This window comes from Calonectris borealis, chromosome W, assembly GCF_964195595.1.
Source record: "Calonectris borealis chromosome W, bCalBor7.hap1.2, whole genome shotgun sequence".
In the NCBI taxonomy this organism is placed as follows: domain Eukaryota; kingdom Metazoa; phylum Chordata; class Aves; order Procellariiformes; family Procellariidae; genus Calonectris; species Calonectris borealis.
Window position 1 is genome coordinate 31,233,573 of NC_134351.1, and position 8,976 is coordinate 31,242,548.

Here is an 8,976-nt window from a genome sequence, read left to right on the forward strand (position 1 = left end):
ACATCACCAAAACCTTAAGTTTAACTCTCATACAACACTTCCAAAACTAAAAGTAATGTATCGAGACCCAATCACTGGCATGTGGCTGGGCCCAGTTTCGGTAATATTTAATGGAAGAGGATACATGTGTGTTTCCACAGATAAGGGACCAATATGGGTGCCTAGCCGAGCGGTGAAGCCTGCACTCTCACAAGAAGAGGTTACCTAGGCAAACAAAACAGATCAATCTGCATTTTGTTTTGTCTCTTGTTACGGCAACTGAGCCTTTCAGAACCTGTTTGGTGTGCCTGGTTTCTGGGTAGAAGAGTTTATGTGTTGCATGAACCTATCCGATCATGGTGAGTCTACACATAAACAATTACAATGGTTAAAAAACCATGTAAGCATGATACCACAAAATCATGGCATTTTAGATGAATGGCTCATGAATATTTTTAGAGAGTTGCTGCAATGGCTGATAGCTCTGATAAAAGAAGGCTTGCGTATATTGATTATCATCTTAATATTGTGTGTATGCTTTTGTATTGCTTTTAGTTGTATAAAAAAGGCTGTATCGAAAGTAGTAAATCAGGCTTGGATTGTTCAAAAACAAAAAGGGGGAATTTGTGGAGGGATTTTTATTAAATAACGGTCATCCTATGAACATTCCAAGCACTGAGGATTTGTTAGCAATAGTATAAGGCTGCTAAAGAGCAATTGTAGTTTTAGAGTCTCTGAAGTGATAGTAGAGTAGGAAAAACAGGCTGAGGAATGTAACTATCAGTAGATTATGTAACGGAATGCAGGCGCAGGAAGCGTTCGCGTGGACACCTGCTTTTGACCAATCTGTGTATGTTAAGATTCGTGTGCTTGCTGACTGTAAACCAATAGAGGATTCGTAGGTGCGCGTGTTAGTGTGGCTAGCTTATAAAAGTAGCACAATATCTTGAAATAAAGGAGAATGACCATACCCACATTGGGACTCCTCATTACTCCGGGAACGCGCTCCCACTCCGACCCATGGTCACTCCAACAGCTTGCTGCTGCTCAGGGTCCCATTTGAAGTCGTTCTTCTTCCGGGTCACGTGATAGAGAGGGCTTACAGTCAGGCTGTAATCTGGAATATGCATTCTCCAAAAGCCCACAACACCTAAGAAAGCTTGTGTTTCCCTTTTGCTAGTTGGTGGGGACATGGCTGTTATTTTATTGATCACATCCATTGGGATCTGACGACATCCATCTTGCCATTCTATTCCTAAAAACTGGATTTCCTGTGCAGGTCCCTTGACCTTACTTTGTTTTATGGCAAAACCGGCCTTCAGAAGGATTTGGACTATTCTCTTCCCTTTCTCAAAAACTTCTTCTGCTGTGTTTCCCCCTATGATGATGTCATCAATGTATTGCAGGTGTTCGGGAGCCTCACCCTGTTCCAGTGCGGTGTGGATCAGTCCATGGCAAATGGTAGGGCTGTGTTTCCACCCCTGGGGCAGTCGGTTCCAGGTGTACTGGACGCCCCTCCAAGTGAAAGTAAACTGTGGCCTGCACTCTGCCGCCAAAGGGATTGAGAAGAACACATTAGCAATATCACTTGTGGCATACCACTTGGCTGCCTTTGACTCCAGTTCGTATTGGAGTTCTAGCATGTCCGGCATGGCAGCACTCAGTGGCGGCGTGACTTCGTTCAGGCCATGATAGTCTACTGTTAGTCTCCACTCTCCATTAGACTTTCACACTGGCCATATGGGACTGTTAAAGGGTGAGCGAGTCTTGCTGATCACTCCTTGGCTCTCCAGTCGACGAATCAGCTTATGGATGGGAACCAGGGAGTCTCGATTGGTGTGATATTGTTGCTGGTGCACTGTCATGGTAGCAATTGGCAACTGCTGTTCTTTAACCTTGTCGTGGTTTAACCTGGCAGGCAGCCAAACACCACCCAGCCGCTCGCTCACTGCCCCCACCCCCTGCAGTGGGATGGGGTGAAAATCGGGAAAAAAAAAGGCAAAATTCGTGGATTGAGATAAAGACAGTTTAATAGAACAGAAAAGGAAATAATAATAATAATAATAATAATAGAATATACAAAATGAGTGATGCACAATGCAATTGCTCACCACCTGCTGACCGATAACCAAGTAGCAATCCCTACTTCCTGGACCACGCCTCTTATTTATATACTGAACATGACGTCACATGGCATGGAATACCCTGTTGGCCAGCTGGGCCAGCTGTCCCGGCTACGCTCCCTCCCAGCCTCTTGTGCTGGCAGAGCATGGGAAGCTGAAAGGTCCTTGACTAACAGGGTACTTCGCAACAACTAAAACCATCAGTGTGTTATCAACATTCTTCTCATACTAAATCCAAAACACAGCACTAGGAAGAAATTTAACTCTATCCCAGCCGAAACCAGGACAAACCTTCAGCACCCCCACAACAGAAGGATCCTCTGAGAGACCAGGAAAGCTAGACAGCTGTTTAATCTTCTCCATCTCCAGGGCAGCTATACCAAAAACCCACCAGTACCCTTTTGGGTCCTTGAAGTACCCTCTTCTGAGGTAGTCTATGCCAAGGATACATGGAGCCTCTGGGCCAGTCACAATAGGATGCTTTTGCCACTCATTCCCATTTAGGCTTACCTCAGCCTCCACCACAGACAGTTCTTGGGATCCTCCTATCACTCCAGAAATACAGATGGATTCTGCCCCTTTGTAACCTGAAGGTATTGGAGTACACTGTGCACCAGTGTCCACTAGAGCTTTATACTCCTGTGGGGCTGATGTGCCAGGCCATAGAACCCTCACAGTCCAATAAACCCGGTTGTCCCTTTCCTCTGCCTCGCTGAAGGCAGGGCCCCTCTATTCCTGATCGGAGTCTTCATTGCTTGATTTTTGTAACTGCAAACCAGAAGGCCCTTCATCAGGGTCAAAAGTATGATCAGCCCTTCTACTCTGCCCAACAGACTCTGGAGCAGTCATTTTCCTGGATGGATGCCTTTTGGCTGTTGTTTTCCTTGCAGTTCCTGTACCTGAGCTTCTAGTCTCCAGGTAGGTTCACCATCCCACTTCCTCATGTCCTCTCCCTGGTCACACAGGAAGAACCACAGGGTGACATATGGTGTGTGCCACTGGTACCCTTTCCCTTGAGCAGAAATAGGCTGACTCTTAATAGCTGAGACCTTGGTTGGACTGCGTGAGGAAGAATATTCTTTTTTTAATTGCTGGTACAATTGTTGGGACAATTTCTCCACAGCCAAGACTCAGGTCCATAGGGAGGAAATGAGATTCTCTTCATATTCTCGGAGTTGTCTGGTCAATCCATCCACAGTTGGTGCCTCCGTGTCTGTCCAGATCATTATCGCCAGGGTGTTGGCGTATGATGTCGGTGCACTGCATACAAACTTTCACCACATGGACCGCCTGCACCGGATTTCATCCAGGTCTTTGGATGCCTGGTTATTGTCCAGGTTGCTATAAATCACCTCCACCACAGTTAATTCCCTCAGATACTGGATACCTCCCACAATGGTGGTCCACTTGTTTCAGGAATTTGCAAGATCTTCCTTGAAGGGATACCTGTCCTTCACATCTGACAGGAGTCATCTCCAGAGGCTGCGGACTCCTGCCCTTTTTCCAATCCCTTTGTCAATGGCCTTATCCCTAGCAAGGGATCCCAGCTGCCAGGCTTCCTTACCCTCTAATTCCTGACTATTGGCCCCAATATCCCAGCATCAGAGCAACCAGCTGATAATTTGCTCTCCTGGATGACAGCTGAAATCTTTTTGCATATCTCACAGCTCACTCAGGGATAGGGATCAGGTAGTTTCTGTCTCATTTATGTTTTCAGTCCCTTCCTCCTCCTGTTCTTGTGACTGCTCTGCTGCAGAACAGGCTGCCTCTTCTGATTCTTTCTCCTGCTCCCTCTTAGGAGAAGCTTCTTCATCCCTTACTAAATGAGTTGACTTCTGCTTCCATTGTTTCTTCTTGATTATAGGGGCGACAGATATAGTTGAGGGCTGGGTCTCTGGTTTAGCCACAGTGTCTGTTTGCATGTCTTCAGATCCAGAGACCCTCTCTTCTTGAGGGTGCTCAATAGTGCTGAACAGTGTTCCGTAGGCATAGGCCAGGCCCCAGCACAGTGTGATAAGTTGTGCTTCTTTGGAATAGCCAGGGCATCTTTTTTGCAAACATTCTATCACTTCATCAGGATCCTGCACTTGTTCAGGAGTGAAGTCCCAGACCATCGGAGGTGAGAAGCTTTCTAGATACCTGCCCATATTCTGCCACATGCCTTGCCACCCATAACCACACTGCCTCAGGGCCTGGGTGATATTCCTAAATAGTTGGTTAACCTTAGAAAAAGCCAAAACAATATTCCTAAGAAGTACCAATAGGAGTATTTTGTTTACCCAAGGATGTTCAAGATACTTAAGAGTTATTGTAACAAGGGAGAAAACATCACAGAAGAAGGTGGTGAAGGTGCCATTCTGTATTTCCTCCACCAAAAACCTCTTGGAGGAAAAAGTGTAATTGTTAATTGTCTCCATGAGATGGTTCCCAAAGTACAGTAATGGCATCAGTATAGAGCCCAAATACCAGATTAAGCTCAAGGCCAGTGCTTTAACAATAAATCTCCCAGGCAAAACACCACTAAGCGCTACAGAGCGCAACAAACTAAAAAAGCCAAAACCAGTCTTTAACATGTACAGCAAAAAAGGGAGCATGGCACAGGTCAGATAAACTAATGTCTAGAACAGATAAGTTGATATCGCGACCAGCAACTGTTAACAAATATAATTATAAAGTCCTTCTAATATGCTCTGGTTAAATCTGTTATTATCTCAAACCCTTCAAGCCCCACGTTGGGCACCAAAAATGACTGTCGTGGTTTAACCCCGCCTGGCAACTAAGCACCACACAGCCGCTCACACACTCCCCCACCCAGTGGGATGGGGAGGAGAGTTGGAAGGGTAAAAATGAGAAAACTGATGGGTTGAAATAAAGACAGTTTAATAATTAAAAATAAATAAATAAATAAATAAATAAAAATTGTAAGGAAAAAAAACCCAGAGAGGAAAATAAAACCCAAGAAAAACAAGCAATGCAAAAGAAAACAATTGCTCACCACCAACCGACCGATGCCCAGCCAGTCCCTGAGCAATGGCAGCCCCCGCCAACCTCCACCCCCCCAGTTTTATTGCTGAGCCTGATGTCATATGGTATGGAATATCCCTTTGGTCAGTTGGGGTCAGCTGTCCCAGCTGTGTCCCCTCCCAACTTCTTGTGCACCCCCAGCCTAGTCGTTGGCAGGGCCGTGTGAGAAGCAGAAAAGGCCTTGACGCTGTGAAAGCACTGTTCAGCAATAGCTAAAACATCAGTGTGTTATCAACACTGTTTTCAGCACAAATCCAAAACATAGCCCCATACCAGCTACTATGAAGAAATTTAACTCTATCCCAGCCAAAACCAGTACAAAGGGATAGATCCTCGTATGACTGGATCTAATTGCATAGAGTAATATGCTACAGGCCTCAGTTGCCGCCCCAATTCTTGTGTCAGTACCCCAGAGGCAGTTCCTTCTCTTTCATGTACGTATAAGGTAAAAGGTTTATCATCATTTGGAAGGCCAAGTGTGGGGGGTGTCAACAAGGCTTGTTTAAGTTTTTCAAAGGCAGTCATCTGGTCCACTTTCCATTGCAAGGGTTCGGCTTGATCCTGATGTATACTGTTGAGGAGTGGCTTTGCTAATTCTCCAGAAGCAGCAGTCCATGGTCTACAAAATCCTACAGCTCCTAAAAAGGCTCGCATCTGTTTTTTTCGTTTGTGGCCAGGGTATAGTTTGGATTGCTTGGATGCGATCTGCAGATAAAAGTCGAGTTCCTTCTTCTAAGATATATCCCAAATATTCCACTTTTGCTTTACAAAATTGGAGTTTATAAGGAGAAACTTTGTGACCTTTATCAGCCAATGCAGTCAATATTGCTAGAGTATCGATTTTGCATTTATGGGAGTCAGGACTACCTCTTAAATCATCAACATATTGTATCAGTACAGATTGCCCTCGAAGTTTTACGTCCTGTAAATCTTTGACCAATATCTAAGAAGAAAAAAAAATAGTCGGTGATCTTGCAAAACCCTAAGGTAATTTGGTCCAAGTAGGTTGCCCTGACATCCAAGTAAAGGCAAAAATATATTTGGAATCTGGGTGAATGGGGATGCTAAAAAATGCTGGGCGTAAATCAATTACAGTATAAAATTTAGAATTTGGGGGGATTAAGGTGATAATAGTTGATGGATCAGGCACTATTGGGTGGGGTATTTCTACCCACTCATTGATGGCTCTTAGATCCTGTACGAATCGGTAGAGAGGTTTCCCGTCCGGGCCTGGTTTAGGTTTTTTAATGGATAGAATGGGGGTGTTGCATGGTGATTGGCATTCTTTTAATATTCCTTGGCATAAAAAGCTTTGGATTAAGGGTACTACCCCTTCAATGGCTTCATGAGATAATGCGTATTGCTTGAGTGAAGGTGGGGGACCCTCTTTAGTTCATAGGATAACCAGTTTTGCAGATTTTAGGAGCCCTACTTCAGTGGGATCCCACCCTCAAATATGGGGCAGGAGTTTTTGCAGTTCTTTTGGTAGATTGAAGCCTCTAGGGGTTTCCTGTAATGCAGCAACTAACTTTTAGATAAAATTTTGACAGGTATCTGGAGCCACATGCCCTGGGGGGAACAGTTTAAATTTGCCTGCAATTTACAGAGTAAATCTCTCCCTAATAAATTTGTTGGGTTGTTTTCAAGTAGTATAAAAGAATGTGCAATTGATAAGGGCCCTACCTGGAGGGGCATCTCTTCTAACAAGGGTATGTGTTCAGGGCTTCCTTCAATTCCCATGATATATTTTTGTCCCACTGTGTTAATGTTTTGTGGTCATTTGTTTTAGAGCTGAATGTGTAGCGCCTGTATTTACTAGGCACAAGTAATTTCCCCCCCACCTTAAGGGTCAGTTGGAGCTCTTGTTGTGGGTTTACAGTATTTAAAATCATGCGGGCATTACTCACAGTTGCTGCATAATAGGTTCCCAGTAATTGTCAGTCTTGAGTGAAGTTTTGGGTATAATTATATCTTTGTGCAGGTGCAGAAGGATTGAATCTGGGAGTCACGGTCAAACTGGGCATAGCTTGTGGTGTCAGAGAAAAACAGGGGTTTATAGGGGCAATATTTTTCCAGTATCTTAGTTGCAATCATTAAATCATTAGGGTTGAAAGGAACGTGAACAGTACCTGATGTCAGATGTCTGGGAACCTGCCCGGGTCCCACTACAACTTGTTTTAGAGGAGCCTGAATCTCTGGTGCACTAAGAGATCCGGGGTCCTCAAAGTTGGGGGAAAATCAAGGGGGGGTGGTTTGTAAAAATTCCCTGTTTGCCCGACCTTAATGGTTGAGTGGAAGGAGACATTTCTTTTGCCAGGTGTAATTATTCCTAATTATTCCAGATACACCAATAATCCATCTGTCCTGGGGACTGGTACTCTAATTGTAGACTCAACAATCACTGTCTACCTTCATCCAGACTGCCCATATTGGTCCACTGTTGGTCTGCAGTTCCAACAGAGGTCACCTCAGGCAGTTTAATTGGCATAACTGTAATGTCCTTTTTTCTCAAGAGGCCATGAGTCCCACTTATTTTCAGCCGATCCTTTAGAACTTCTTCTAAGGTCGACCCTTTCACTATACTAAGTCCTCCTCCCATCATTAATGCACCTCTTTCAACACCCATAAAGGATTCTTCCACTCGCTAGCCCCTGTATTCAAGTTCCCAGGTGAACTCACCTTCTTGCCAGCAGCAGGATGTTGAATCACAGGGGAGCGTAGCGACATGGTGAATCGGGCGAGTCGGCGGTGTCCCATCTGGGGTGCCAACTGTAAAAGTCAGTTCTTTGCTGGCTGAGGAGGGAGGGAAGGACACTTATCATAGAATTACCCAGGGAATTTATTCTCTTATTTTAGTTATGCACATGGCGGTGCCCCAGCCTAATGCATGGAGGACCCCGATACAGAGGAAAGCAGGGTTTATATATGTTACAATACAGTTGTGTAGACCAATCAAATTACTCAGGTTAAGGGGTGGGCTAATCAGTTACTATTGCTCACGTAATCAGTATGTGATTGTCCCATGCAGGATCAGTACATGCTTGTCCTGTGCAGGTGGTGTGGACGTATGGTTGGTGGTGTGTTAATCTTCATTGTTCTAAACTGATGTCCTGTGCAGGTGCGGGGGGGTTTATACTGGATTGTTGTTCTGGCCGTATTTGTATGCCTGTTTTTTTTGAAAGGCAAATCTCCTATTGTCGGTATGGGGCATTCTCAGCTGGTGAGAGCTGGCTTAGGTTGGGTCTTCAGGTCACATCGACCCTGAGGTAAAAGCTCATAGCCTCAGGTAGTGTTCATTCTTCCAAGCAAGTTGTATTGCACTTAGCATCCTGCCTTTCACACCAGTCATCCAGACTGCAGTAGCTACAGAAACATATCGGGCTTCCTCCCCGCCTAACTGCACAGATCATACAATCATAGAATCATAGAATCATTAAGGTTAGAAAAGACCTCTAAGATCATCGAGTCCAACCTTCAACCCAACACCACCATACCCACTAAACCATGTCCCTAAGCGCCTCATCTACACGTCTTTTAAATACTTCCAGGGATGGTGACTCAACCACTTCCCTGGGCAGCCTGTTCCAAGGCCTGACCACTCTTTCAGTAAAGAAATTTCTCCTAATGTCCAATCTAAACCTCCCTTGGCGCAACTTGAGGCCATTTCCTCTCGTCCTATCGCTAGTTACTTGGGAGGAGAGACCAACACCCACCTCGCTACAACCTCCTTTCAGGTAGCTGTAGAGCGTGATGAGGTCTCCCCTCAGCCTCCTCCTCTCCAGGCTAAACAGTCCCAGTTCCCTCAGCCGCTCCTCATAAGACTTGTTCTCCAGACCCTTCACCAGCTTCG

The 8,976-nt window shown here is 45.1% G+C and overlaps 1 pseudogene; it reads right to left on the bottom strand.

Moving 5' to 3' along the window:
* LOC142074952 (hippocampus abundant transcript-like protein 1) overlaps positions 1 to 7,853 on the bottom strand; it is an 83,062-nt pseudogene extending 75,209 nt beyond the window's left edge.
* Positions 7,854 to 8,976: the final 1,123 nt, after the last annotated feature.